Here is a 26,414-nt window from a genome sequence, read left to right on the forward strand (position 1 = left end):
TTAACCACAAGAGGGCAGCACAACAGTTGGTAGGGGCCGCACAAATGTGGGGGGGAGTGGGGGTGGGGAGAGATGATAAGGGTCAAACCTTTCCACAAAAAGGCTCTAAGACCCCTTTACCAGTTCAAGACATAATAGTCCTTTTTCTCCTTATACTAAAGAGGAAGAAACAGTGGTCACTGGCAGATCACCTTATGCAGTCATTGTGCCCTTCTCTGAATATACTTTGCCTGCCCAGCCATGACTTTCACAGTAGCCAAGCAATGTACTACTCTGCATGCATAATCTTATTCAATCCTCACAACAATCTTATAAAAAAGTGAGACTCAAAGAGATTTTAAATAATACCACTATTTAGTGGCAGGAACACCAGAATTCAAACCCAGATCTGACCCCAAAGCCAATGTCCTTCCCTATTCTGCCTCAAAAGCATCTCACCTTTCAGCAATAACCAGGTGAAGTAGAGAAAAGATCATGTTCCCATCCTATACCTGAGACACCTGTCTTAAATCACTAGGAAAAACCAGTAAATGAAACAGACTATTCCTTAACAGGTCCCTAAAACATGCTAAATAACTCCAAACACAGGACACTCAGAGCCAAAACAAGCATTATATGCTTAACTAGTCAGCAAGTACTGTAGCTTTCCTGTACAGGTAAATACTTGTTAAGGCAAATGTTGGACACATCTGCTTTGCAGATATATTACACACTAAAAGATATGTGCACATACAAGCAAGTGATTCTCATACAAGCAAGTGATTCTCATACCTAAAGTGGTAAAAGGTGAAGGGGGTAGGGAAAGGGAGGCCAAAGATTGATTATTCATCTTCATATCTGTTGGGTGTTATATCAGAATATCTGCAGTAGCCCAATAACTCACTTGTACAAACCTATTATGAAACCAAAAGCAATCGTCATCGCTCTTATTCCCACTTGTAGTTTCCTTCTCCACATTTTTCCTCCCCTCTGTGACATACTCAGCTGCCTCTATCCTTTCATTCAGAGAAAAGGAGTTTCTCCTGACAGATTAATAACCACCGGAAAGCAACATGGGTAAATTCAACAGACACAGCAAACTTAAGCAGATAAAACCATTCACGAAGCATTCAGTGTGGTAGCAGAAACCCCAGCAAGAGCAGCTAACGTGTCCTCTCAATACGTATCTCTTATTACTTGAAAATGTTCCTCGTTCAAAGATTAACAATCTTTGGCTGCTTGAGGAGAAAGGGTAACGGACAACGTTTTCTCTGCAAAGAAAGACAATGTACAATCAGCAGAGAAACAAACAATTAACGTTTCTTAAAGGATCCAAGAGCAACAATAACCCCCAAAATTACCCTCCCAGAGCAATATTCAAAGTTCAGTACTGCCATTTTCAAAAGGGTAAGCAACAATGAGCCCTGCCTGTCGACACACGCTTCCAACCTTCCTATGCACAACAGCTCGAGACACCGTCGTCTTTACTGCAGCGAAAAAAGACAGCAGCCAGGATCGCATACCCACCTTCGCGGGAAGGGGAGGAAGGGCCTCTTCTGCACAAGAGAAACAGATCACATCTTGTTGCCTTGCCTGCTTCCGAAACCTTAAAAAAAAAAAAAAAAAAAAAAAAAAAAAGGCAGCAGTTACTACCGCAGAAATCCAGGGGAAATAGATGCTCTTTTCTAGGCTGTTCACATGTCTAGAAAATTTTAAAGAGGGATAAGTAAAGGGGGAGGGGGAATATCAGACACATAAGGATGCAAATATCAACGCAAGACACTCCGTTGTAGGTTCCCTTTTAAAGAGGAGGATTTTCTTGCCGAGAAGTTTACTGCCACTAGCGAGGGGAAAGCGGGTATCAGGAGGTGGGAGGGAGGGTGAAGAGAGAACTGCTGCCCTCCACCAGGAGCCCAGGCAGCAATAACACCCACCCGCTGCACGGATCAGGCGACGAGGACGCGGCCCGAGGCCGCAGGGACTGCTCCTACCCGGCGCCTCCGCCCGGCCACGATCTTCGAAGCCCCTGGAGCGGGCAAGCGTCCGAGTGGCCGCCAGGCTGGGCCCTCGGGGGCCCTCCCGTGCGGGTTCTGCTCCCACTCACATCCCTCGGCGGCGAGGACCGGGCCTCTCCCTGCGCGGCGATAGCAGCCCTCCGCCCCGACGCGCGCCGCAAGTCCGGGCCCCGGGGCCGAGTGGCCGAGGCGGCGGCACGAACTGACGAGCGAGCCGGGAGCCGGCCCAGCCTCTCAGCGCCCAGGGAGGCCGTTAGCGGAGGCCGCTGCTTGCCCCCTTCTGCTCCTCTTCCTCTCTCCTTCCTGCAGCCCACACCACTCCCACTTAGGGCAGCCGGGAAGCCCGTCACAGTCGTCGTCTCCACCCTCTCCCGAGCCACACCGTCTTCTCAGCGCCGCAGGTGACACTGTCTGGGACGTCCTATTTACGTCCGACTCAGCCTCCCAGTTGGCCTCGGGTCCGGCAGCCGGTTCACGGCTGGCTGAGGCCGCCTCGGAGCGGGGCGGGGGCGGGGGCGGGGGCGGGGGCGGGCGCCTGGCGTGCGCCCCCGGACTGCGCGTGCGCGCGTGTGCCGCTCCACCCAGGCCGCGCTTTCCTCGGCGCGCGCCGAGGGGCCGACGGGGACTGACTACGCAGGAGCGTGGCTTCTTGGGAAACCGGCGAGCGTGCGCGGAGATTCCCGCGGTGGCCCCTGGGCGTGAGCGGGTGGGGGGACTTGAGCTGGGCTGGGCCCTCGGCAGATGGCCGTGTGCGTGGCCGCCGCCCGCCGTGGAGGCGGCTGGGAATGAGTTAGCCACGCCGGGAAGGCGCCCCTGGCGCACAACCTGGCACCGCAAAGAGACTTTCCCCTCCCGCGCACTGTTGTCTTTTTCTGCTTTTGCTCCCACGTTCGGGGTGCAGCAAACCTGCCCCTCCACAGTCCAGGCCGCTAGGCCGAGAAAAGTAGCGCCGAGGGTTGGGGCAACGCGTTCATACGCACCGTTTCGCGCCAATGCAATTTCGTGCGCCTGATTCTAATCAGTCACCTCTGCTGGAAAGGGGTGAGGGTGGGATGAGGTGCCCAGATGCCTGTGGAATGGCGGCAAGGCCTGGCAAAGGAGGAGAAACAACTTCCACCATCCCAAAGAGCCTCATTCATTCATTCAACAAATATTTACAGAGCACCTACTGTGTGCCAGGCTGTAGGACCCCAAGGATGCTATGTGAACACAACCCACATACTCTTTGCCCCACTGGAGCTTGTATTCTGATAACGCGACAAAAATGCTTTTAATTTATCCGTATAATGTGCCAGAGTATAACTGCCGCTAGGAAAAGTAAAGGAGCAGGAAGTGAGGAGGCAGTGTGCTATTTTAGTTATAGTGGCCAGAAAAGACCTCCCAGAGAAACTAACGTTTAAGCAGAGATCTGAAGGATGAGAATGAGCCAGTCCTGTGGCTATCTGGGAAAAGAGTTTCATGCAGAAACACTAGCAAAGGCAAAGACCCTGAGAAGGGAAGGTGCTTGGCAAGTTCAAAGGACCGGGAAAGAGGTCACTGTGGCTGGAGGACAGTGAAGGAAGGGGCAGTGGTAAGAGGTGAGGCCGAAGAAGTAGCCTGTGACCCAGCTGTGTAGGGCCTTTTTCACTCATCATCAGCCTTCTTTCTGTCAATCTGAAAAAAAAAACATGCATTTATAGCCCCTGTTTCCCCATACAAATGATGCTGCGATTCAGGTCAAGCTTGTATTTAATGGTTTCTTTAAATAAACCTCACCAAAGCAACTCCTGCATTTCTTCTTACATAAGACCCATTGCAAAAGGTCTTTGAGCAAATGATAGCAGGATAGGAAATGACTTGAATTCACACTGACTTCTTTAAAGTAAGTAGTGAACTAGAGCCCTGTTTTCTCCTAAGAAGGGATTTACAGGGGAACTGCATTCCTATGGCTACTGTCTGACAAGCAAAATATGCTGGAGAGTTCTTGGTTGTTGTTGTTGTCGTTGTTTAATTTCTAAAAAGAAATTAGAAATAGGAGTTGTGACTCAACAGCAAATCTAAAATCTACTTAGAATGTTAAGGTTGAAATTACAAGCAGCAACCACCATGAAAGTTCCCTTTTCCTGCAAACAAAAACTGTTAACTGGAGTAGAAACCAGAACACAGATCCACATAAAGAACATAAAGTGCTGAAGGTGGCCTTAATGTTAGGGTTAAAATGAAAAGCGTCTGAACTGTGGAAATGGAAGCATTCTCTTTGGGAGGGGTGGGGGGCAAAAGCCTGTTTAAGAACTCTAAACAGTACAGATACATTCATTGTAGTAAATGATGTTTCTATATTTTGCAATGATGTGTTTATTCAACCATGCATGGTATCTGTTACTCCACTGCCTTTTTGCAGGGAAAGGGCATTTGGAACTAGTAAATATTGAGGTTTTCTTGTGGGGGAAGGGATTCTTTTTTATAATAGTGGTTTGGATAGGGAAGACAGGGTGGGCAAGGGAAATATATTAATCATAGGCTTGTAGACGAGAAATCAATCTACCCATACAGAGAGATAAGGTGACTTGCTTAGTGTCATTCTACTAGTGAAAGCCTTTCTCCTTACCAAAAATACTATGATTTTAAGCCAATATTACCCTGGAATGTTTAGCTCCTTTCACTCTGCAGAGAACTTTTAAACACTTTATGTGATCCCTGGTAGTGACATAGCTAGAAATTTGCTCCCAGGGCGAATGTTTCAGAAAGTTTCCTCTATTCTTTGATAATGGTAAAAGAGGATTCCAAGACATTTGACCAAGTCTTTCAAGACGTTCTTTCACACAACATGGAGAAACAAGAAATGTGAGTTGGGTTGGATGATAACACATTTAGATTCAAAACTGATTGTATGGCCATATCTCGAAGTAAAAATTAGTAGCCAGTTGTCAAGTATGGGGTGTTGTGCCACAAGTTCTGTCATTCTACTGCAGTAGAATATGGTGGCAGTGGCTCCTGACTGCCATTCCCTAACCCACACCTGCAACAAGACTGACAGAATGTGTTAGATGGGGCTTTGGCATTCACTTCTTTTTAAAGTCCTTAAGTGGTTTCAGTGCAAAGGTTGGAAATCCATGGCTCAGCGTTTAGGAACTTAAGCTTGAGAGTCTGGCTGACCCAGGTTTGAATCACTGTTTTCACCAAGGAAGTCATTTAAATTTTCTAAGCTTCCATTTCGTCATCAGTATAATGAGGATAAGGATATCTTCTGTGAAGAGCTGTTTTGAAGATTAGATGAAAAAGTATTTTTAAACCCTTAGCACAGTTACTAAATGCCTATTATGGTTGTGGTGGGGACAATTTATAGATATCCCCAAGCTGGGGGGTATAAGAAATATGCTGGATTTTCTCAGTAATCCTGAAGTATTTGTCACAGTTTATTGTGTGACACGGAACTGTGTGGGCAGGAATGATAAGGGCTGAGTTGTAACAGAGATAAACGCAAAGACCTGCATTTGTATTTTAAAAAAAAACAAAACTATGCCATTAACTGATGAAATAATGAAAACATTCTCAAGAGGAGCATAAATGTGAGAGCAGAAAAAGATATAGGAAAGTCCTTCCCCTTGGAAGGGGAAACAGGCTCAAGCAAAAGATTGGGGATAGATTCACAAGTTAGTTTCCTTCCACGGTAGAGGAGATGTACTTTTCTGAAGGCATCAGCTATGGAGAGAGTCTAATTTATCCCAGGTCTAGTAATATAAACCGAAAGACAAAGTCAGGAGTGTGAATCAGGTAGACGGACAAGCAAGCAATGTTTTTTACTTTGAATCATCCAGATATTTTAGGACTATTCATTTCAAAGTTTGGTTGGATATGGCAAAAATTATTTTCAAAATTTCCTCTGCCTTTTATCATATCTATATCTCTACATCAGTCCTTTCATTCTTCATTATAGTCCCAAAGAAAAAGGTGTTCCTGACAAGCAGGTCCCTCCTTCCCTTAAGATAACTGAATAAGTTTAATGTTGGTGCATAAAAACTAAAATAATTTCCCCATCTGTAAGCCAGGAATTAATAACCTCCTTCAGGTAAGGATGATTATTTGGCAAAATATGCAAAATGTCTATTATAATTATGCTGTACTTTACAAAAAAATTTAACTTAAAACATTTGAGGTATAGTACCAATTCACTAAAAATATTTTTCTTTATAAAAGGATCCATACCAAGATTCACTCTTCAAAATAGAAATTCCCCTTGCATAATTATTAGTGTACAGAGTGTTAATTCCTGAGTCCTTATTTAGATTAAGGATTCTGCCTTCTTTCTTTGAGAACTGTCCTCTTCACCCAGAGTAGTCAGCCTCTAGCCCCTGTGTTACGGTTTGTGACCCTGCTACCCACACCCCTTGATCGCACCATGAGTTGTCACCTGACTCAAGCTGAGCCATTCATGATCTCCCTCCTGAGGAAGTTGGAACTGGGATTCAAAGACAGTTGCTCAGACTTTTTTGTTCTCTTAAAGTGAAGTTACCCATGCTCTAAAATTATGGCTGCCATTTGTATTCATGTACATGGAGTTGCACAGAAAGCTGACTTGCTTTGGGAGAAAAGAATTGACACAGACAGAAGAGAGAAAAACAAGAGTTCACCAAGAATGAATCCTCTTAGCTTTTCAGCTTCCTCTTCCTTATAAGGCCCAAAGAAACTTCCTGTATTTGGTATCTTGAAAATACTTCCTTATGACAAATTTCCCTTTTTAACTTAACCCGATCTAGTAGTGTCAGAGTACTTGCAATGAAATAACCTGGAGTGAGACAGATATTATAGTACACTGATGAGAAGAAAAGAAAAAGAAAAGAAAAAAATATTCTTCAAATTACAACAGGGAAAATGTATGTCTTTTTTTTTTTGTAATATGAGCTCCTCTCATTTATTTTTTTGATTCAAAATTTTTGTAGATTATACTCCATTTAAAGTTATTATAAAACGTTGGCTATATTCCGTGTGCTGTACTGTATGTCTTTTAAAAATCCAATTTACCCACCAATTTTGGAATTCTATCTTCAATCATAAAGTCAAGCATAACTATACAAGCATTAGTCACAATCTAAGACATTACACAGAACCCATGGGTTAGCAGAAAATAAAGATACCTCCTCCTATAAAACATCACTCCTGTCACCACTGTTCAATTTTCTTTTCTAAATCGCTTCACTCTACTTTCTCTGTAACAATAATTTTGTGAGTTTTCTGGGCCATAGTTATAATAATTGCTGTGGTCACTCCACGCTATCTACACTACTGACCAAAGGAAAATCTGATTTGATATTAAAGCATCATAATGATGTGGTTAAATACTCTGAATTTCAGTGTTACCTGTGAAATACATAAATGGACCAGAAAATGCTGCATGACATAGTTCTCAATTTTAACTTCCACTCCTAACTGGTTACATACCTCCAGTGTCTATAATTTGTCCTTAACTAGACCTTTTTCCCCCCCTTTCTCTTGATGCCTTCTCTTCCTAAGGTTTTGAGGCTGTGCTCCTTTATCTCTACATCATGAGAGTTGATCAAAGGGAAAACCAGTGTTTTCCTCCTTGCAGGGGCAGCTGGCGCTGAGGGAGCACCTTCTTTCGGGTAGTCTTACTTTATCCACGTTTCTGTCCCTTCAGTTCTCTTCTGGACCTAAGGCCTATCACAGTGACCTATGCCTGAATATGTTTACCTGAAATTTTTTTTTAAAGTCACCTACGTCTTTCTGGACTATTGTTGAGATTATGCTAATTGAATGACTATGAGGTGCTTTAAAGCCCACTGAATCAGTCTCATGCAAAAGTCATACATTTTAAATAACTGTTATTAATAACTGATCAGACTGCAAGCCATTTATTAGGGATTGAATTCTGTCCCCCAAAAAGTTATGTTGAAGTGCTAACCTCCTGTACCTGTGACATGTGGAAATAGGATATTTGTTTGTAATTAGGTTAAAATGAGGTCGTTAGGGTGGGCCCTAATCCAGTAGACCAGTGGCCTTATGACTAGAGAAGACAGAGACAACAGGGAGAAAACAACCACGTGAAAGGGAGGCAGAGATTGGAGTGATACATTTATAGCCAAGGAACACCTGGGGCTACCAGAAGCTGAAAGAGTCAAGGAAGAAATCTTCCCTAGAGGCTTTGGAGGGAGCATGGCACTCCCAACACCTTGATTTTGGACTTCTAGCCTCCAAAACTGTGAAAGAATAAATTTCCGGTGTTTTAAGCCCCCAGTTTGTGATATTTTGTTTCAGCAGTCAAGGAAACTAATATACTACCCTACATTCCTCAAACTGAAACTGAGAAAAACCAGGAGAATAACTTTCTTCTTTCATCCACACCTAATACTGTCTCCCACTGAACACTGATATAACCATTCATTTGGAGAATAAAAACAAATACTATTTCTTTGGTTTCTCCATTTGTGTAATAGTGGTTTTGTTTTTTTGACTTTTGTTTTGTTTTGGTTTGGTTTTTTTTCCTCTGTCGCCTTCATCTGTTATAAATCAAGCATGAAATGATGTAATAGTCCTCAGGCAAACTCTCTGGCTAGGTATTCTAATGCTACAAGAACTTTAGTATTGTGTGCTTTCCACTTAGATACCAATTCAGCTCTTTTACTACCCACAGGAAATGTTCTGGGGATCAACAGCACTACAAGTGATAAAGTTTTTAGTAGGAATGATAACTTTGGAAAAATTTTTAAATAACTGCTAATTACTGGAATAGACATGTTTTAAGGCTTTTGAAAGGTTGTCTTGTACATTTTAGCATCTATTATCCTCATTAAAGGGCTTATAAGTATATTTGTTGAGCAAGCTACTTTTTTCCTTTTTGATCCCAAAGTAAACATTAATACATACTACTTGTGGTAAATCCAACTAATATGGAAGATAAAGTATACAAAGTGGAAGTTCCTCTTGATCCTCTTTTCCTAGCCCTCTTTACTTCCCAGAGGTAACCACTGATAACTATTTCGTGTGTGACTTTTCAGAATTTTTTCTAAGCATTTTCCTACTTATTTCCTATAGTTTTGAACTCTATAAACCAAATAGATAATTCTATACTTTTTTGTGTTACCATTTTTTCACTTAACACCTTCTGAAGACCTTTCATTTCAACATTTATTGCTTTCCCTCATTCTTTTTAACTTTTTACACAGTGTCCAACAAAATGGGTAATCATAACTTACCAAATAATTCCCCCATTTATGAACATTTAGGTTTGTAATTTTCACAATTAAAAACAGTGCTAGGACTTCCCTGGTGGCACAGTGGTTAAGAATCCGCCTGCCAGGGGCTGCCCTGGTGGCACAGTGGTTAAGAATCTGCCTGCCAATGCAGGGGACACGGGTTCGAGCCCTGGTCTGGGAAGATCCCACATGCCGCGGAGCAACTAAGCCCATGTGCCACAACTACTGAGCCCACGTGCCACAACTACTGAGCCCGCCTGCCACAGCTACTGAAGCCCGCATCCCTAGAGCCCATGCTCCGCAACAAGAGAAGCCACCGCAATGGGAAGCCCGCGCACCACAACAAAGAGTAGTCCCCGCTAGCCCCAACTAGAGAAAGCCCGCGCGCAACAACAAAGACCCAATGCAGCCAAAAATTAAAAATAATTAATTAATTTTTTTAAAAAACAGTGCTAAATTTGAACGTCATTGTACATACATTCCATGGGCACAAAAGTATTCCCTAGGATAGACAATTAGACTCTCTGAGCCAAAAGAAATATATATTTAGAATTTGGTGGCTATTGCCAAATTGACTTTCAAAAATCTCATACTAGTATATCAATGCCCATTTCTCTACAATCTCACTAACTCTGGATATTATGAATCTTTAATTTTAGGTAATTTAAATTCCAAATAACATTCATTCTAATCGATCGACATATATTTTTTAAAACACCTATTATATGACAGGTAGTCTGCAAATGTTAGACATTCACTAGTTTGTCACACAGCCACTATTCTACCTATCCTTGCCTCCATAATTTGTCTTTAATACATTTTAAAGGAGACATAACGTTAGATTATAAAATTCACCAACCATCTTGATCAAGCAATTATTCAATCATATTCAAATATAGTTTTGAAATTAGCTTCCTTGTACCATTTTTCTTATGGGAGAAAATGATTCCTTTGGGAAAATGCTGGTGAAATAACAAAGGCCAGAGATTTTTACTAGCTGGGGATTCTTTTTTTTTTTTTTTAATATTTATTTACTTATTTATTTGGCTGCGCCGGGTCTTAGTTGTGGCACGTAGGATCTTAGTTGCAGCATGCGGGATCTAGTTCCCTGACCAAGGATCGAGCCTGGGCCCCCTGCATTGGGAGCACGGAGTCTTAACCACTGGACACTCAGGAAGTCCCCTAGCTGGGGATTCTTTATTCAACCTTTCTGAACTTCTGTTTCCTAGTCTCCACAATGAGAATAATATGGGTGCCTACCTTTTAGAACTAATTTCAGGTTTTAATGAGATAACATAGAGAAAACAACAAATTCCTGATGGTAATGTCACAGTGCGTGCAACACACCAGTCATGCTTGAAGAGCTTTATACGTATTAAATCATTTGAGCCTCACAACAACTCTAGGAGATGGCTACCTCTGTTATCTTCATTTCAAAAATAAGAAATTGAGACCAGAGAAGAACTTTCCCAGGGCCTTCCAGAAACTCTGCAGAGGCAAGATTGAATCCCAGAAGACCCGGCTTCAGAGCTAACTCTCATACCAACTCCACTATACTGTCTCCTGTAGAGGTAATCAAGCAATAAATATTATTTCCTTTATTCTTCGTGCATTATACCAGAGTCTATGAGATACACATCCCTACCTACAGGATGTTAAATATGCTGATAGAAGATGATTCATTAAAATCTTTTTTTTTTTTAACATCTTAATTGGAGTATAATTGCTTTACAATGGTGTGTTAGTTTCTGCTGTATAACAAAGTGAATCAGCTATATGTATACATATATACCCATATCCCCTCCCTCTTGCGTCTCCCTCTCACCCTCCCTATCCCACCCCTCTAGGTGGTCACAAAGCACCGAGCTGATCTCCCTGTGCTATGCGGCTGCTTCCCACTAGCTATCTACTTTATATTTGGTAGTGTATATACGTCCATGCCACTCTCTCACTTCATCCCAGCTTACCCTTCCCCCTCGCCGTGTCCTCAAATCCATTCTCTACATCTGCGTCTTTATTCCTGTCCTGCCCCTAGATACTTCAGAACCTTTTTTTTTTTTTAGATTCCATATATATGTGTTAGCATACAGTATTTCTTTTTCTCTTTCTGACTTACTTCACTCTGTATGACAGACTCTAGGTCCATCCACCTCATACAAATAATTCAGTTTCGTTTCTTTTTATGGCTGAGTAACATTCCATTGTATATATGTGCCACATCTACTTTTTTTTTTTTTTTTTTGGCATTCTGGTCAATTTTTTTTTTTTTTACTTTTATTTATTTATTTTTTTAAACATCTTTATTGGAGTATAATTGCTTTACAATGGTGTGTTAGTTTCTGCTGTATAACAAAGTGAATCAGCTATACTTATACATATATCCTCATATCTCCTCCCTCTTGCATCTCCCTCCCACCCTCCCTATCCCAGCCCTCTAGGTGGTCACAAAGCACTGAGCTGATCTCCCTGTGCCATGCGGCTGCTTCCCACTAGCTATCTATTTTACATTTGGTAGTATATATAAGTCCATGCCACTTTCTAACTTCGTCCCAGCTTACCCTTCCCCATCCCCATGTCCTCAAGTCCATTCTCTATGTCTGTGTCTTTATTCCTGTCCTGCTCTTAGGTTCTTCAGAACTTTTTTTTTTTTAGAGTCCATATATATGTGTTAGCATACAGTATTTGTTTTTCTCTTTCTGACTTACTTCACTCTGTAGGACAGTTGTTAGGTCCATCCACCTCACTACAAATAACTCAATTTCGTTTCGTTTTATGGCTGAGTAATATTCCATTGTATATATGTGCCACATCTTCTTTATCCAGTCATCTGTCGATGGACACTCAGGTTGCTTCCATGTCCTGGCTATTGTAAATAGAGCTGCAATGAGCATTGTGGTACATGACTCTTTTTGAATTATGGTTTTCTCAGGGTATATGCCCAGTAGTGGGATTGCTGGGTCGTATGGTAGTTCAATTTTTAGTTTTTTAAGGAACCTCCATACTGTTCTCCATAGTGGCTGTATCAATTTACATTCCCACCAACAGTGCAAGAGGGTTCCCTTTTCTCCACACCCTCTGCAGCATTTATTGTTTCTAGATTTTTTGATGATGGCCATTCTGACCGGTGTGAGGTGATACCTCACTGTAGTTTTGATTTGCATTTCTCTAATGATTAGTGATGTTGAGCATCCTTTCATGGGTTTTTTGGGAATCTGTTTATCTTTGGAGAAATGTCTATTTAGGTCTTCTGCCCATTTTTTGATTAGGTTGCTTGGTTTTTTTATTGAGCTGCATGAGCTATTTGTATATTTTGGAGATTAATCCTCTGTTGGTTGTTTCGTTTGCAAATATTTTCTCCCATTCTGAGGGTTGTCTTTTCTTCTTGTTTATGGTTTCCTTTGCTGTGCAAAAGCTTTTAAGTTTCATTAGGTCCCATTTATTTATTTTTATTTCCATTTCTCTAAGAGGTGGGTCTAAAAGGATCTTGCTGTGATTGATGTCATAGAGTGTTCTGCCTATGTTTTCCTCTAAGAGTTTTATAGTGTCTGGCCTTACATTTATGTCTTTAATCCATTTTGAGTTTATTTTTGTGTATGGTGTTAGGGAGTGTTCTAATTTCATTCTTTTACATGTAGCTGTCCAGTTTTCCCAGCACCACTTATTGAAGAGGCTGTCTTTTCTCCATTGTATATTCTTGCCTCCTTTATCAAAAATAAGGTGACCATATGTACGTGGATTTTATTTCTGGGCTTTCTATACTGTTTCATTGATCTATATTTCTGTTTTTGTGCCAGTACCATACTGTTTTGATTACTGTAGCTTTGTAGTATAGTCTGAGGTCTGGGAGCCTGAGTCCTCCACTCCACTTTTCTTTGTCAAGATTGCTTTGGCCATATGTGTATGGGTTTATCTCTGGGCTTTCTATCCTGTTCCATTGATCTATATTTCTCTTTTTGTGTCAGTACCATACTGTCTTGATTACTGTAGCTTTGTAGTATAGCCTGAAGTCCAGGAGCCTAATTCCTCCAGCTCCATTTTTCTTTCTCAAGATTGCTTTGGCTATTTGGGGTCTTTTGTGTTTCCATACAAATTGTGAAATTTTTTGTTCTAGTTCTGTGAAAAATGCCATTGGTAGTTTAATAGGGATTGCACTGAATCTGTAGATTGCTTTGGGTAATATAGTCATTTTCACAATGTTGATTCTTCCACTCCAAGAACATGGTATATCTCTCCACCTGTTTCTATCATCTTCAAATTCTTTCATCAGTGACTTATAGTTTTCTGCATACAGGTTTTTGTCTCCTTAGGTAGGTTTATTCCTAGGTATTTTATTCTTTTTGTTGCAATGGTAAATGGGAGTGTTTCCTTAATTTCTCTTTCAGATTTTTCATCATTAGTGTATAGGAATGCAAGAGATTTCTGTGCATTAATTTTGTATCCTGCTACTTTACCAATTCATTGATTAGCTCTAGTAGTTTTCTGGTAGCATCTTTAGGATTCTCTATGTATAGTATCATGTCACCTGCAAACAGTGACAGCTTTACTTCTTCTTTTCCAATTTGGATTCCTCTTATTTCTTTTTCTTCTCTGATTGCTGTGGTTAAAACTTCCAAAACTATGTTGAATAATAGTGGTGAGAGTGGACAACCTTGTCTTGTTCCTGATCTTAGAGGAAATGCTTTCAGTTTTTCACCATTGAGAACGATGTTGGCTGTGGGTTTGTCATATGGACTTTAATATGGCCTTTATTATGGCCTCCTCCTACTTTCTGGAAGGTTTTTATCATAAATGGCTGTTGAATTTTGTTGAAAGCTTTTTCTGCATCTATTGAGATGATCATATGGTTTTTCTCCTTCAATTTGTTAATATGGTGTATCACATTGACTGATTTGCATATATTGAAAAATCCTTGCATTCCTGGGATAAACCCCACTTGATCATGGTGTATGATCCTTTTAATGTGCTGTTGGATTCTGTTTGCTAGTATTTTGTTGAGGATTTTTGCATCTATGTTCATCAGTGATATTGGCCTGTAGTTTTCTTTCTTTGTGATATCTTTGTCTGGTTTTGGTATCAGGGTGACGGTGGCCTCTTAGAATGAGTTTGGGAGTGTTCCTCCCTCTGCTATATTTTGGAAGAGTTTGAGAATCATTAAATTCTTAAGCTTTGTATTAACATATAAGGAATCAGGTAACATTATTTATATATAATGTAAAACAAAGCCTTCTTTACCCAGGGATAAATTCTTGTTTGCTGGAACAGCTGCTGGCTCCTATGTTGTAGAGTAGTAGTTCTCAGAATGTGATCCCTGGACCAGCAGTAACAGTGCTACCTGGGAACTTATTAGAAATGTAAATTCTTGAGCCCCAACTCGGACCTCCTGTATCAAACCCTGGAGGTGAGGCCCAGTCACTTGTGTTCTAAACAAGACTTCCATAAGATTCTGAGGCATGCTAAAGTTAAGAACCACTGAGTCCAGGTCTTTTGAGCATGAGCCGTTCTGTTCTCCTTGCTTAGCATTGCAATAAACCTTTCTCCACTCAAAAAACAAAACAAAACAAAAAATAAACAAACCACTATTGTAGAGAATCCATGTAATGGGTGAAATGGAAAGAAAAAAAGTAAGCCAGAGAGCTCAGGATGACATTCATAATAAACAAGCCATGCACAGAAGAGAGGGAGGGGAGAAAGATGAAAAATGCATGAGGCCCAGGTATAGTATCTGACTTGAGGGATGAACAAAAAGAAGAGATCTTTATTTCAAGTTTCTATAGTATGTGGAAGGAAATAAGAGATGGATGGCAAAGAGAATTTCAAAACATTTTGCTTTATGTTATAAATTGGGTACACTTTCATACCCTTAAAAAAACCCTCAAATTTTCTCTTCAATTACTCTTGGCTATTAACTTGTACTTATTTGAATACAGTTACTATATAATGCCTAGACCATATAGGAGCCCCTAGTTTTATTAAGATTACATTGTTATAATGCAATGAATTTAAATTGATAGCATTGAGTAAACAATACAAATCAAATTCTAAAATCAGAAAGGGTTGATGCTGAATAACCTTACAGATCATAGAGATCACTGATAAGATACAATCATCAAGTCTAAATTTCATATTCTACAAGTTACAGAGGCTGCAAAGATGATGCAGCCCAAGCAATGTACCTATTTTTTGTCAGTAGGGTAGGTGTAGGAAGAGTCTATTGCATAAGCACTCAAAGGTACCCTTGTAGACTGTGAAGGCAGGAAATATATCTGTTTCTTTCCCCACCACATATCCAGTATCAATCAAAGTTTGACATATCATAGGTGCTAAATAAATCTTGTCATATAAGTGAATTAATGAAAAAGAACAATGCCAGAACAAATATGAGGGTTCAGTGACCAAATCCTCTGTACCAATAATACCCTAAGCTATCAGGAAAAAAGTTACCACTTTACTCCCTGGGTAGAGGTCTGGTTATGGAAGTAACTCACCTTAAGGAAAGAATTTGAGGTTCAGAAGTTTAGTCTGGAGAAAATGACTGAGTATCAGGAGGTGTGATGAGTGATAACTGAGTTAAGCACAGGATGTTGTTGTTCAAGATTGCCATCCAGCCCAGCCATCCAGCACCTGTGTCACAGTCAGGAAGGGAATGGAGAGAGAGAACATGTCAAATAAAATACTGATATATCCAGGGCCTTTATAAGAAACTGAAAGCTCAAGGTAGAGCTTTCTGTGGCTCAGTTATAGACCGCAACCAGGGAGATATCCCACTGGAAGACCTTGGTCTGAAGTTGTAGAAGTCAGAGTTGCTGCTTCAGGGAAGCCAAAATGGGTCATTACAAGTGCTACAACAGTAACCATAGCTGCAGCCAGGAATTGGGGTAGTGACCTTCCCTGGGCCCCTCCCTACCTTCCTATATCCACATGTCTTGCTCCATCACATCCTTCAGGTGAGATGTAATTGAAACTGCAATATCTCCCAGCCCCCAGCACTCCCTACACCAGTACCCTGATTTGTTTTTCTCCATGACACTCATTACCAGTTCACATACAATATATTTCATTTATTTGTTTGTCTGTCTTCCCTCAAGTAGAAAGTGAGTTCCATGTCTGTTATATTCATACTATACGCCTTAGCACCTAGGACAGTGCATGGTACATGGTAGGTGCCAATAAATATCTATTGAATGAATGAACTTTTCATTCATGTATATTTTTGCTATACATTCTATTAGGTAAGTAATATCTCTATTCTACAGACAAGAAATGAAACTCAGCGAAGTTAAGTGGCCCAAAGTAACATAACCACTAAGTATTGGGTTGGCCAAAAAGTTCATTCGGGTTTTCCCATAACCTCTTACGGAAAAACCCAAACGAACTTTTTGGCCAACCCAATATTAAAGTTGCTATTTGAAGCTAGCTCTGTCTCCCCACAAAGATGTCCTCTTAAAGTAGATGTCATTTGACCTTAAAAAGTGGGTAGTACTGGACTATTTTCATAACTTATATCGTTTCTTTTAAAAACTTACATTATGTTCTGTAGCTATAACCTTCATGTTTGTTTACTCTATTCTTATTCCTACAGTAAAAGAGATTCAACATTCATCAGTCATTCTGCTACAGTTTCTTCATCTCTCAGTTCATGCTTTAGTAGTTTCTTCTAGAAGGGCTCAGGAGGGAATTCCCTGGCAGTCCAGTGGTTAGGACTTGGTGCTTTCACTGCCAGGGCCCAGGTTTGATGGCTGATTCGATCCCTGGTCAGGGAACTAAGATCCTGCAAGCTGTGCAGTGTGGTCAAAAAAAAAAAAAACCACCCTAGAAGGGCTCAGGGGAACTAGGATATATAAGTTAGGGTCCTATGAGAAGCAGATGCCAGGATAAAATTAGATGTGCAAGAGATTTATTAGGAGAAACATTTGTGAAGGGTAAAGGGAAAAGAGAGCAGGAGTAGATGGGAAGAGCCTTGAGACCATGATGAAAGCCTGAGACCTGGTGAAAAACAGAAGGAATAAAGGAGGATTGGGTAGTTCCTCAAAGGGTTAAACAGAGTTATATGGACCAACAATTCCACTCCTAGGTATAGACACAAGAGAAATGAAAACAAATATCCTTTCAAAAACTTGTACACAAATGTTCACAGAAATATTATTCATGATAGGCAAAAAGTGTAAACAACCCAAATGTCTATCAACTGATGGGTGAATAAATAAACTGTGGTGCATCCCTACAATTAAATATTTTCAGCAACAAAAAGGTAGTAATGCTACATGCTACAACATGGATGAGCCTTTAAAACATGCTAAGGGAAAGAAGCTGGTCACAAATGACCACGTAGTATATGACTGCTCTTATATGAATTATCCAGAAGGGGCAAATCTATAGAGACAAAAGTAAATTAATGGTTGTTTAAGGCTGTGGGGGATGGCGAATTTGGAGAGTGACAGCTAAAGGGTATGGATTTCTTTGGGGGGTGGGTAAAGAAAATTTTCTAAAATTGATTGTGGTGATGGTTGTACAACTCTGTGAATAGAATGAAAATGATTGAATTGTACACTGTAAATAGGTGAAATGTATGGTATGTGAATTATATCTCCATAAAGATTTTTTAAATGAGAAAGAAAAATAGAGGATTGGGTAGCAAGACTGAAAACTGCAGTACCACTCAGAAAGTCTTGACCGGGTCAATAGGGAGTCTTCAAGCAGAAACTGCCTATTAGAGGAATTGCACGTGGAGCAAAAATGACCCATCTCTGGTACTCCTACCATGCTGAGTCACTGGCTAGGAGAAGCCTGAGGGAGCTGGGGGGGAGGGCTCTCAGTGTCAACTCTGCAGTAAAACTAAAAGTGGACCAACTGGAGGCCTTAAGCCAACTCCACACCTCCCAGCAGGTTCCCTTCAGCAGAGCACCTCCATTGGATGCCCAAAGTAAAAGAAAGCAGGTTACATGGGTACAATACGGACAGCTGAGGCTTCTGTTCACCAACTGATTCTCATTTTTCTTTCCTATGTATAGGAAGCAAGATCATCAACCGACAGTGAATTTGGGTGGGAGGGGTAGAGATGTTGAGGTTTGAAGATAAAAGCGAAGGCACGAAGAAGTCATCTAGAAGAACAGAAGGATGAAAAGACTAAGGAGATGTAGTTTGAAAACCAGGCAGTGTTAAGAGCCCACTAGACGGCAAGAATTCGAAGTTAGACTCATCAGCATGGTTGTGGGTTTTTCTCCACCCACATTCAGCTGCATGAGACAAAGTTCAGAATAGAGAAAGCTTAATTAAAACAGTGTTGGAGATTTCCTGGATGCGTAAGAGGAAGTGAAAAAGAGGCAAGGAAGTTGAGGGTGTATGCAAATAACTGATTATAATAGTTGATCATGGAATTTTAATTCGGTAAGCAAGGAAGTGAAGATATGAGGTAGATGAGAGCAACAGAAAAGAATTAGTGGTTTGTCCAGTAGGGGATTGTTTGAAGGACTCTTGGAGTTAGGGTACCTCAGAGAGTGACCTAGAAATAGAGGAGGTGGAACTACAGAAGGTAGTAGGGTTTCAGGGAAGCTTCTGCTGTCAGTTTTCCAGCTCTATTCCTATTACAGTCATCCCTCAGTAACCAAGGGGGACTGGTTCTAGGACACCCTTGGATACCAAAATCTGTGGATGCTCAAGTCCCTTATATAAAATGGCAGAGTATTTGGACATAACCTATGTACACCCTCCTGTATACTTTAAATCATCTGTATTACTTATAATACTTAATACAATCTAAATGTTATGTAAATAGTTGTAAATACAATGTAAATGCTATGTAAATAGTTGCCAGCACGTGACAAATTAAAGTTTTGCTTTTTGGAACTTTCTGGTATTTTTTTTCTAATATTCTTAATCCGCGGTTGGTTGAATCCACGGATGCAGAACCGATGGATACAGAGGGCTGACTATACTCCAAACAGGTTTTGCCTGTGCCTCATGCTTTGGAGAGCTATCGTCTGCTGACCTAGTCTGAGTTCAGCAGCCACGAGGAGTCTTCTCTCACACAGTCCCTCCTCATATTTTGTGCTTCACGATTACAGGCATACCTCTAAGATGTTGAGATGTTTTGGCTGTGGTGGCAAGTCACATGAATTTTCTGGCTTCCCAGCGCATATAAAAGTTATGCTTATACTATACTGTAGTCTACTAATTATGCAATAGCATTATGTCTAAAAAAACAATGTACATACCTTATTTAAAAAATACTTTATTGCTAAAAAATGCTAACCATCATCTTAACCTTTAGCAAGTCGTAATATTTTTGCTCGTTGAGGATCTTGCCTCGATGTTGATGGCTGCTGACTGATCAGGGTAGTGGTTGCTGAAGGTTGGGACGGCTGTGGCCATTTATTAAAATAAGACAACAATGAAGTTTGCCGCATTGATTGACTCTCCCTTTCACGAACTATTTCTCTATAGCCCGCAGTGATGTTTGATAGCATTTTACCCACAGTAAAACTTCCTTCAAAATTGGAGTCAATCCTCTCAAACCCTGCTGCTGCTTTATCAACTAAGTTTGTATAGTATTCTAAGTCCTTTGATGTCATTTCAACAATCTCCACAGCATCTTCACCAGGAGTAGCTTCCACCTCAAGAAACCACTTTCTTTGCTCATCCATAAGAAGTTAGTCCTCATCCATTAAAGTTTTGTCATGAGACTGCAGCAGGTCCGTCACATCTTCAAGCTCCACTTCTGATTCTAATTCCCTTGCTACTTCCACCACATCTGCAGTTCCTTCCTCCACTTAAGTCTTGAACCCCTCAAAGTCATCCATCAGGGTTGGAATCAACGTCTCCCAAACTCCTGTAAATGTTGATATTTTGACCTCTTCCCATGAATCATGAATGTTCTTAATGGCATCTAGAATGGTCAATCCTTCCCAGAAGGTTTTCAGTTGACTGGGCCCAGATCCATCAGAGGAGTAGCTATAGCCTTACAAAATGTATTTCTTTAATAAGGCTTGAGGTCAAAGTGACTCCTTGATCCATGGGCTTCAGAATGTATGTTGTGTTAGCAGGCATGAAAATAACATTAATCTCATTGTACCGCAGAGCTCCTGGGGTGACCAGCTGCATTGTCAATGAGCAGTAATATTTTGAAAGGAATCTTTTTTTCTGTGCAGTATGTCTCCACAGAGGGCTTAAAGTATTCAGTAAATGACGTTGTGAACAGACGTGCTATTGTTCAGGCTTTGTGGTTCCATTTATAGAGCACAAACAGGGTAGATATAGCATAATTCTTTTTTTTTTTTAAGTGTATAGGTTTGAGAGATAAATATTTATTTATTTATTTTTTAGCTGTGTTGGGTCTTCACTGCTGCGTGCGGGCCCTCTTCAGTTGCGGTGAGCGGGGCCCACTCTTCATTGTGGTGCATGGGCTTCTCATTGCGGTGGCTTCTCCCGTTACGGAGCATGGGCTGTAGGCGTGTGGGCCTCAGTAGTTGTGGCATGCAGGCTCAGCAGTTGTGGCTTGTGGGCTCTACACTGCAGGCTCAGTAGTTGTGGCACACAGGCTCAGTAGCTGTGGCTCACGGGCTCTAGAGCACAGGCTCAGTAGTTGTGGCACACGGGCTTAGTTGCTCTGCAGCATGTGGGATCTTCCCGGACCAGGGCTTGAACCCATGTCCCCTGCATTGGCAGGTGGATTCCCAACCACTGTGCCACCAGGGAAGTCCCTAGCATAATTCTTAAGGGTGCTAGGATTTTCAGAATGGTAAATGAACACTGGCTTCAAATTAAAGTCACCAGCTGCATTAGCCCCTAACAAGGGAGTCAGCCTGTCCTTGAAGCTTTGAAGCCAGGCATTGACTTCTCCTCTCTAGTTATGAAAGTTCTAGATGCCATCTTCTTCCAATGTAAGGCTGTTTCATCTACATTGAAAATCTGTTTTTTACTGTAGCCACCTTCATCTTAGCTAGATCTGGATAACCTGCTGCAGCTTCTACATCAGTGCTTGCTGCTTCACCTTGTACTTTAATGCAAGTTCTTCTGAATTTTTGTATAATCACATATATTTCAATTTGGGAATAAAAATTATTTTCTCTGTTAATTTTGAATAGATCTTCTCACTGGCATTTCCATTTCCTAGAATTATGGCTGACTCATAAAAAGTCAACAATGAAAGTTTTTTTAATAAATCACGAACAACTAAATTTACCTAATGGCTACAAGCTATTATATAAATGAAGATTTCCAAATGTATGCTCCACTTAAGTCTAACTGAATTCCTCATAATAGATTTCTTGTATTCTCTGTACATTGAATCAAAGGATTCCAGCCTGTGCTCAGAGGGATCAGAGGTTGTATGGAAACGGTTCAGGCTTTCCAGAAACAGTGGCATATCTTCCCATCAAACAAAAAAAATTTAAACAGCATTGTAAAATTTGTATAATTATTATGTCTGCTTTATACAATGGGTTTTGCAGATAAATTTTTAAAGAACTTTGCCACTGCTCTAGTACGCTGAACCACCCAATGCTTGAATCTTTTTTAAAACCGGTCTGACAAGTGGTTCTATCTGAAACATTTCAATGTTATCTGGGACAACACATTTTTCCCTAATTGTTTAATTAAGTATCCCAAATAAAATATCATTTACCAGAATTTTAAGTGTAGGCTAATTAATTATAATTAACTATCTTAAAGTACGGACCTCTATATAAAATCCTATATTCTATCTTTTTATTTTTTTAATTGAAGTTTCATCCAGATGGCCATACAATGGCAAGACTCACTGCTACTCAAAGTGTGGTCCACGTAACCAGCAGCACTGGTATCACCTGGGATCTCGTTGGAAACGCAGAATCTCAGTGCCACCCCTGCTGATTCAGAATATGCATTTTAACAAGATCCCAAGGTATACATACATGAACATGTGAACATATATGAACATACATATATGAACATGAACAAACATGTATGAACATATATGTTTGAGAAGCACTGATATAATTAATTCAGAGCAAAGAGCATATCCGTATTAGGCATGAACTAGTTTACATGAAGAAGAGGAGGATGTTCTCAAAAGGTTACCAAACTTGGCCACACATTTTAATTATCTGGGGAGAGTAAACAAAAAATACTGATGCCTGGGTCTCACTCCCACAGATTCTGACTCAATTGGCCCAGGGTGAAGCCTGAGTATCTGGATATTTTTAAATTCCCCTGGTGATTCTAATGTGCAGCTGAGTTGGAGAATCACTTCTCTAAATTAAAGGTTCCTAATGTGTGGTTGCATGTGAGAGTCACTTAAGGAGCTTTTTAAAAATACCAGTGCTGAGGACCCTACCCCCAGGGGCTCTGATTCAATTTGTCTAGGGAGAAGCCCAAGCACTGGTGTTTTTGACAGTTTCCCAGTTAGTCCCAATGGACAGCTAGAGTTGAAACACAACTTTACATGATGCTGATAAACCCAATCTCAAATTAAGGTGAAATTCATAATATTAGACTAGAACTGATAAACCACCCTCACCACCTCCTGTCCCATAAGATATAGGAATCCAGCAGGCATAAAAAAGATACTCGTGAATACTCATACTCAATTTCTGGAGCCTTGCATAGCCAGCAATATCCCTAAATATTTCTGCTCTATTGGAGATCTATAGCTGTGGCATAGAGTGAAGCCCACTTCATTTAGCAGCCCTCAAAAGGCTTGAAGGCTCAGACGGAGAACACACAGTTTGTGTAAAGATAGCCACTCAACTTGGAAAATACTTCCCCAGAACCTACTCTAACAAAGCCCTTCTGCCATTTCCTTCACCTTTCAGCACCTTGCCTGCCTCGGCACGAGAATCCCCAGCATCCCTGCCTATGTAGGTCCAGGTCTATAAGGTAAAAATTAGGAGTACCTGGAAAAGGAACCACAAAATAATTAAAAGCACAACAAAGAAGCAGAACCTTCCATAGAATCATCAACCAAATTTTAAAATAGAGCAAAAGCATTCTCACCTTCATTTATCATCTAAACATGGGGGATGCACTGTACTACATGGAACTCTAAGGTATCAATGCCAATACCAGCAAATTAACACTACTTTAAGGGTATGACTCAATATTGACATGGCCCTTGAAATTAGGTCTAGATGCAGTTACTTAGATTTTTTTACATGTTTGAAATAGTTGATCATAATATGTAATCCTCAAGGAGTCAGGCCTCTTGGCTACTGAAGAAATAAACCATTATTATCATACCATGCTTGGTTCAGCACTTTCTAGACTGACCCTTGTCAATGAGGGAAAGGAGGTTAGTATCAGAACCTCACTGGATATGTGTATATGTGTGTGTGTGTGTGTGTGTGTGTGTGTGTGTGAATGTTATGTTTATTAAAAGAGGCATAAATTACAGGCTGAGAAATATTACTCTACAGGGGAATCTGTCCTCACCACTGCAACATAGTATTAAGCCTACTTATGCTGAGCATCTAAAGACAGCTGTTTCTTGAATGAACATTTGACATTTGTTTTTGTGATCAGAAATATGGCTAGTAAAGAGTGGCAATCAATTTTTTTTCACCTTGAAATCTCTAGTGCGTCATATAAATCCCAACCTAAAACAACTTGTAGAATACTGAAAGGTGGACTGTCACAGTGATTTGTTTGCCAAGTTTCTCTCTGAACAAGAATACATGGTAATTATTTCACAAAGTAATTTGGAAGCAACTGAAGAATAGGACTTTATCTTATAGTTGTTGTAGTTCTCACAAAGCTAGAACAATAAAAACTCTCTCAATACATACTTATTGAACTGACTTGAGATAGAGAAAAGCCAGATGGCATGTCCAGAACTCTTTTACCCGACTCTTCCAGCACTCCCATCAGGGAGGACAAAAAAGAAAGCTCCTCTATCATGTTAATGATGATAATGGATAAATAAATTATGAGGCTCAATTATATAAACTTAAAATAATTTTCTACATAATTTTATCCTTTATTTTCCAGGACATTAAGTAAATGATTAAATTATCCAATGTCTTGAGTGAGGGTGGGTTGTATACCTTGAGTAAATATCTAAATAACTATTAAGAAATTTGAGTTTATTTAGACTAGCAGTAACCTTTAAAATTGACCTAATGAAAAATAAAGGTGTTGATGAACATGTGTTTAATATGGAAGAGATATTCTTAGACACATTTGTATACTATGTGAAATTTCCGCAGAGAAATCCATGATACCAAAGAGGTCTATGCACATGAATGACAAAACTGAAAATATTGCTTATCTGGATAAAAGACTATATTTAACATTAATTTTAATATCAGGCTTTAAGCCTCAACATAATCCTTAAAGAGAAGAGCTCTCAAGCTGGGTTTTTTAGTCAAAACCACAGGCACTATGTCTAATTTTACTTCTTTTTTTTTTTTTTTTTGCCTTTACTAATATCAATAACAAACTTCCATTCTGTTCCTAATCTTCAAACTAATTTAGGTAATTTGGGGAGATTACTTTCTTTGGAACATTTTCTTAAGTGAGATTTTTCAAACTTGCTTTATTTTTTAAAACTCAGGAAAGGCTCTCCTACTTCCTTTTCTGTCACAGCTTAAGCCTCAAGCCTTAGTACTCACAGTGGGATCAGACCAGCAGCATCAGAACAACTTGGGAACTTGTTAGAAAAACATGGTCTTAGTCTCCACACAGGTGTACTGCATCAGGTTTCACATTTTAACAAGATCTGGGGGTAACTTTTAGGCACACTGCAGTTTGAGAAGCACTTCTATAAAAGATTAAGGGAAAGTAAAAGTATATATTACTTCTCAAAAAGTCTTTTGTCAGTTACAGAACCACTGCAGAAAAATTCAAAGTTTAAAATTACTTATGAGGTTGGAGTACAAATTGGTATAATCCTTTTGACAATTTAGTAATAGTATCAGGAATGTTAAAATGGTTATACTTGCAGACCTAGTAACTACACTTCTGAAATGTATCCTAAAGAAAGAATCCAATGAAATGATAAAAGCTTTATGTACAAAAGATGTTCCTTGTAGATATATCTAAAAGAGCAAAAAATTAGAAACAAATTAAAAGTCCAATCCAATAACAGAAAAATGATAGAGTCTGTCATACAGAGTGAAGTAAGTCAGAAAGAGAAAAACAAATACAGTATGCTAACACATATATATGGAATCTAAGGGGAAAAAAAAGGTCATGAAGAACCTAGTGGCAAGACGGGAATAAAGACACAGACCTAATAGAGAATGGATTTGAGGATATGGGGAGGGGGAGGGGTGAGATGTGACAGCGTGAGAGAGTGTCATGGACATATATACACTACCAAATGTAAAATAGATAGCTAGTGGGAAGCAGCCACATAGCACAGGGAGATCAGCTCGGTGCTTTGTGACCGCCTCGGGGCGGGGGTGGGATGGGGAGGGTGGGAGGGAGGGAGATGCGGGAGGGAGGAGATATGGGAACGTGTGTATATGTGTAGCTGATTCACTTTGTTATAAAGCAGAAACTAACACACCATTGTGAAGCAATTATACTTCAAAAAAGATGTTTAAAAAAAAAAAAGATAGACAGTGTCAAAGTGGACCAAAAACAAGATCCAACTATATGCTGTCCACAAGAAACCCATCTTAAATCCAAAGACACATAGATTTACTAGGGTATTGCAAATTAAAACAACAATGAGATACCACTCACACCTTTTAGAATGACCAAAATCCAAAACACTAACAACACCCAACACTGGCAAGGGTGTGAAGCAATAGAAATTCTCATTTATTGCTTGTGGGAATGCAAAATGGAACAGCCACTTTGGAAGACAGTTTGGCATTTTCTTACAAAACTAAACATACACTTACCAAGTAGTTAGCAATCATGACTCTTAGTATTACCCAAATGAGTTGAAAATTTACACCAAAACCTGCACACAAATGTTTACAGGACCTTTATTCATAATGGCCCAAACTTGGAAGCAACCGAAATGTCCTTTAGTAGGTGAATGAGTAAATAAACTGGTACATTGGAACAATGGGATATTATTCAGTGATAAAAAGAAATGAGCTATCAAGCCTTGAAAAGACACGGAGGATACTTAAATTCATATTACTAATGAATTTTACTAATGAAATTACTAATACTATGAATATTACTAATAAAAAAGCCAGTCTGAAAAGGCTACATACTGTATGATTCCAACAATATGACATTTTGGAAAAGACAAAACAATAAAAGGATCAGTGGTTGCCAGGGGATTGTAGGGGGAGGGATG

The 26,414-nt window shown here is 40.1% G+C and overlaps 1 protein-coding gene and 1 long non-coding RNA gene across 4 annotated transcripts in view; both read right to left on the reverse strand.

Annotated features, from left to right (window-relative positions):
• JAK2 (Janus kinase 2) overlaps positions 1-2,478 on the reverse strand; it is a 162,221-nt gene extending 159,743 nt beyond the window's left edge. Inside the window, exons 1-2 of one of the 3 annotated variants that reach the window (XM_059924783.1) lie at positions 2,377-2,478; positions 1,507-1,585 (exon numbers count right to left, since the gene is read on the reverse strand). The gene's annotated coding sequence lies outside the window, so the exon portion shown is untranslated. Of the gene's footprint in view, positions 1-1,506; positions 1,586-1,913 lie in introns of all 3 variants that reach the window. The other 2 variants (XM_059924782.1, XM_059924781.1) reach the window with 2 other exon arrangements.
• Positions 2,479-3,290: 812 nt separating this feature from the next.
• LOC132367843 (uncharacterized) overlaps positions 3,291-26,414 on the reverse strand; it is an 86,383-nt gene continuing 63,259 nt past the window's right edge. Inside the window, exons 2-3 of the long non-coding RNA XR_009503863.1 lie at positions 15,670-15,805; positions 3,291-3,647 (exon numbers count right to left, since the gene is read on the reverse strand). This is a non-coding gene — a long non-coding RNA (uncharacterized LOC132367843). The remainder of the gene's footprint in view (positions 3,648-15,669; positions 15,806-26,414) is intronic.

This window comes from Balaenoptera ricei, chromosome 6 (genome assembly GCF_028023285.1).
Source record: "Balaenoptera ricei isolate mBalRic1 chromosome 6, mBalRic1.hap2, whole genome shotgun sequence".
NCBI classification, from domain to species: domain Eukaryota; kingdom Metazoa; phylum Chordata; class Mammalia; order Artiodactyla; family Balaenopteridae; genus Balaenoptera; species Balaenoptera ricei.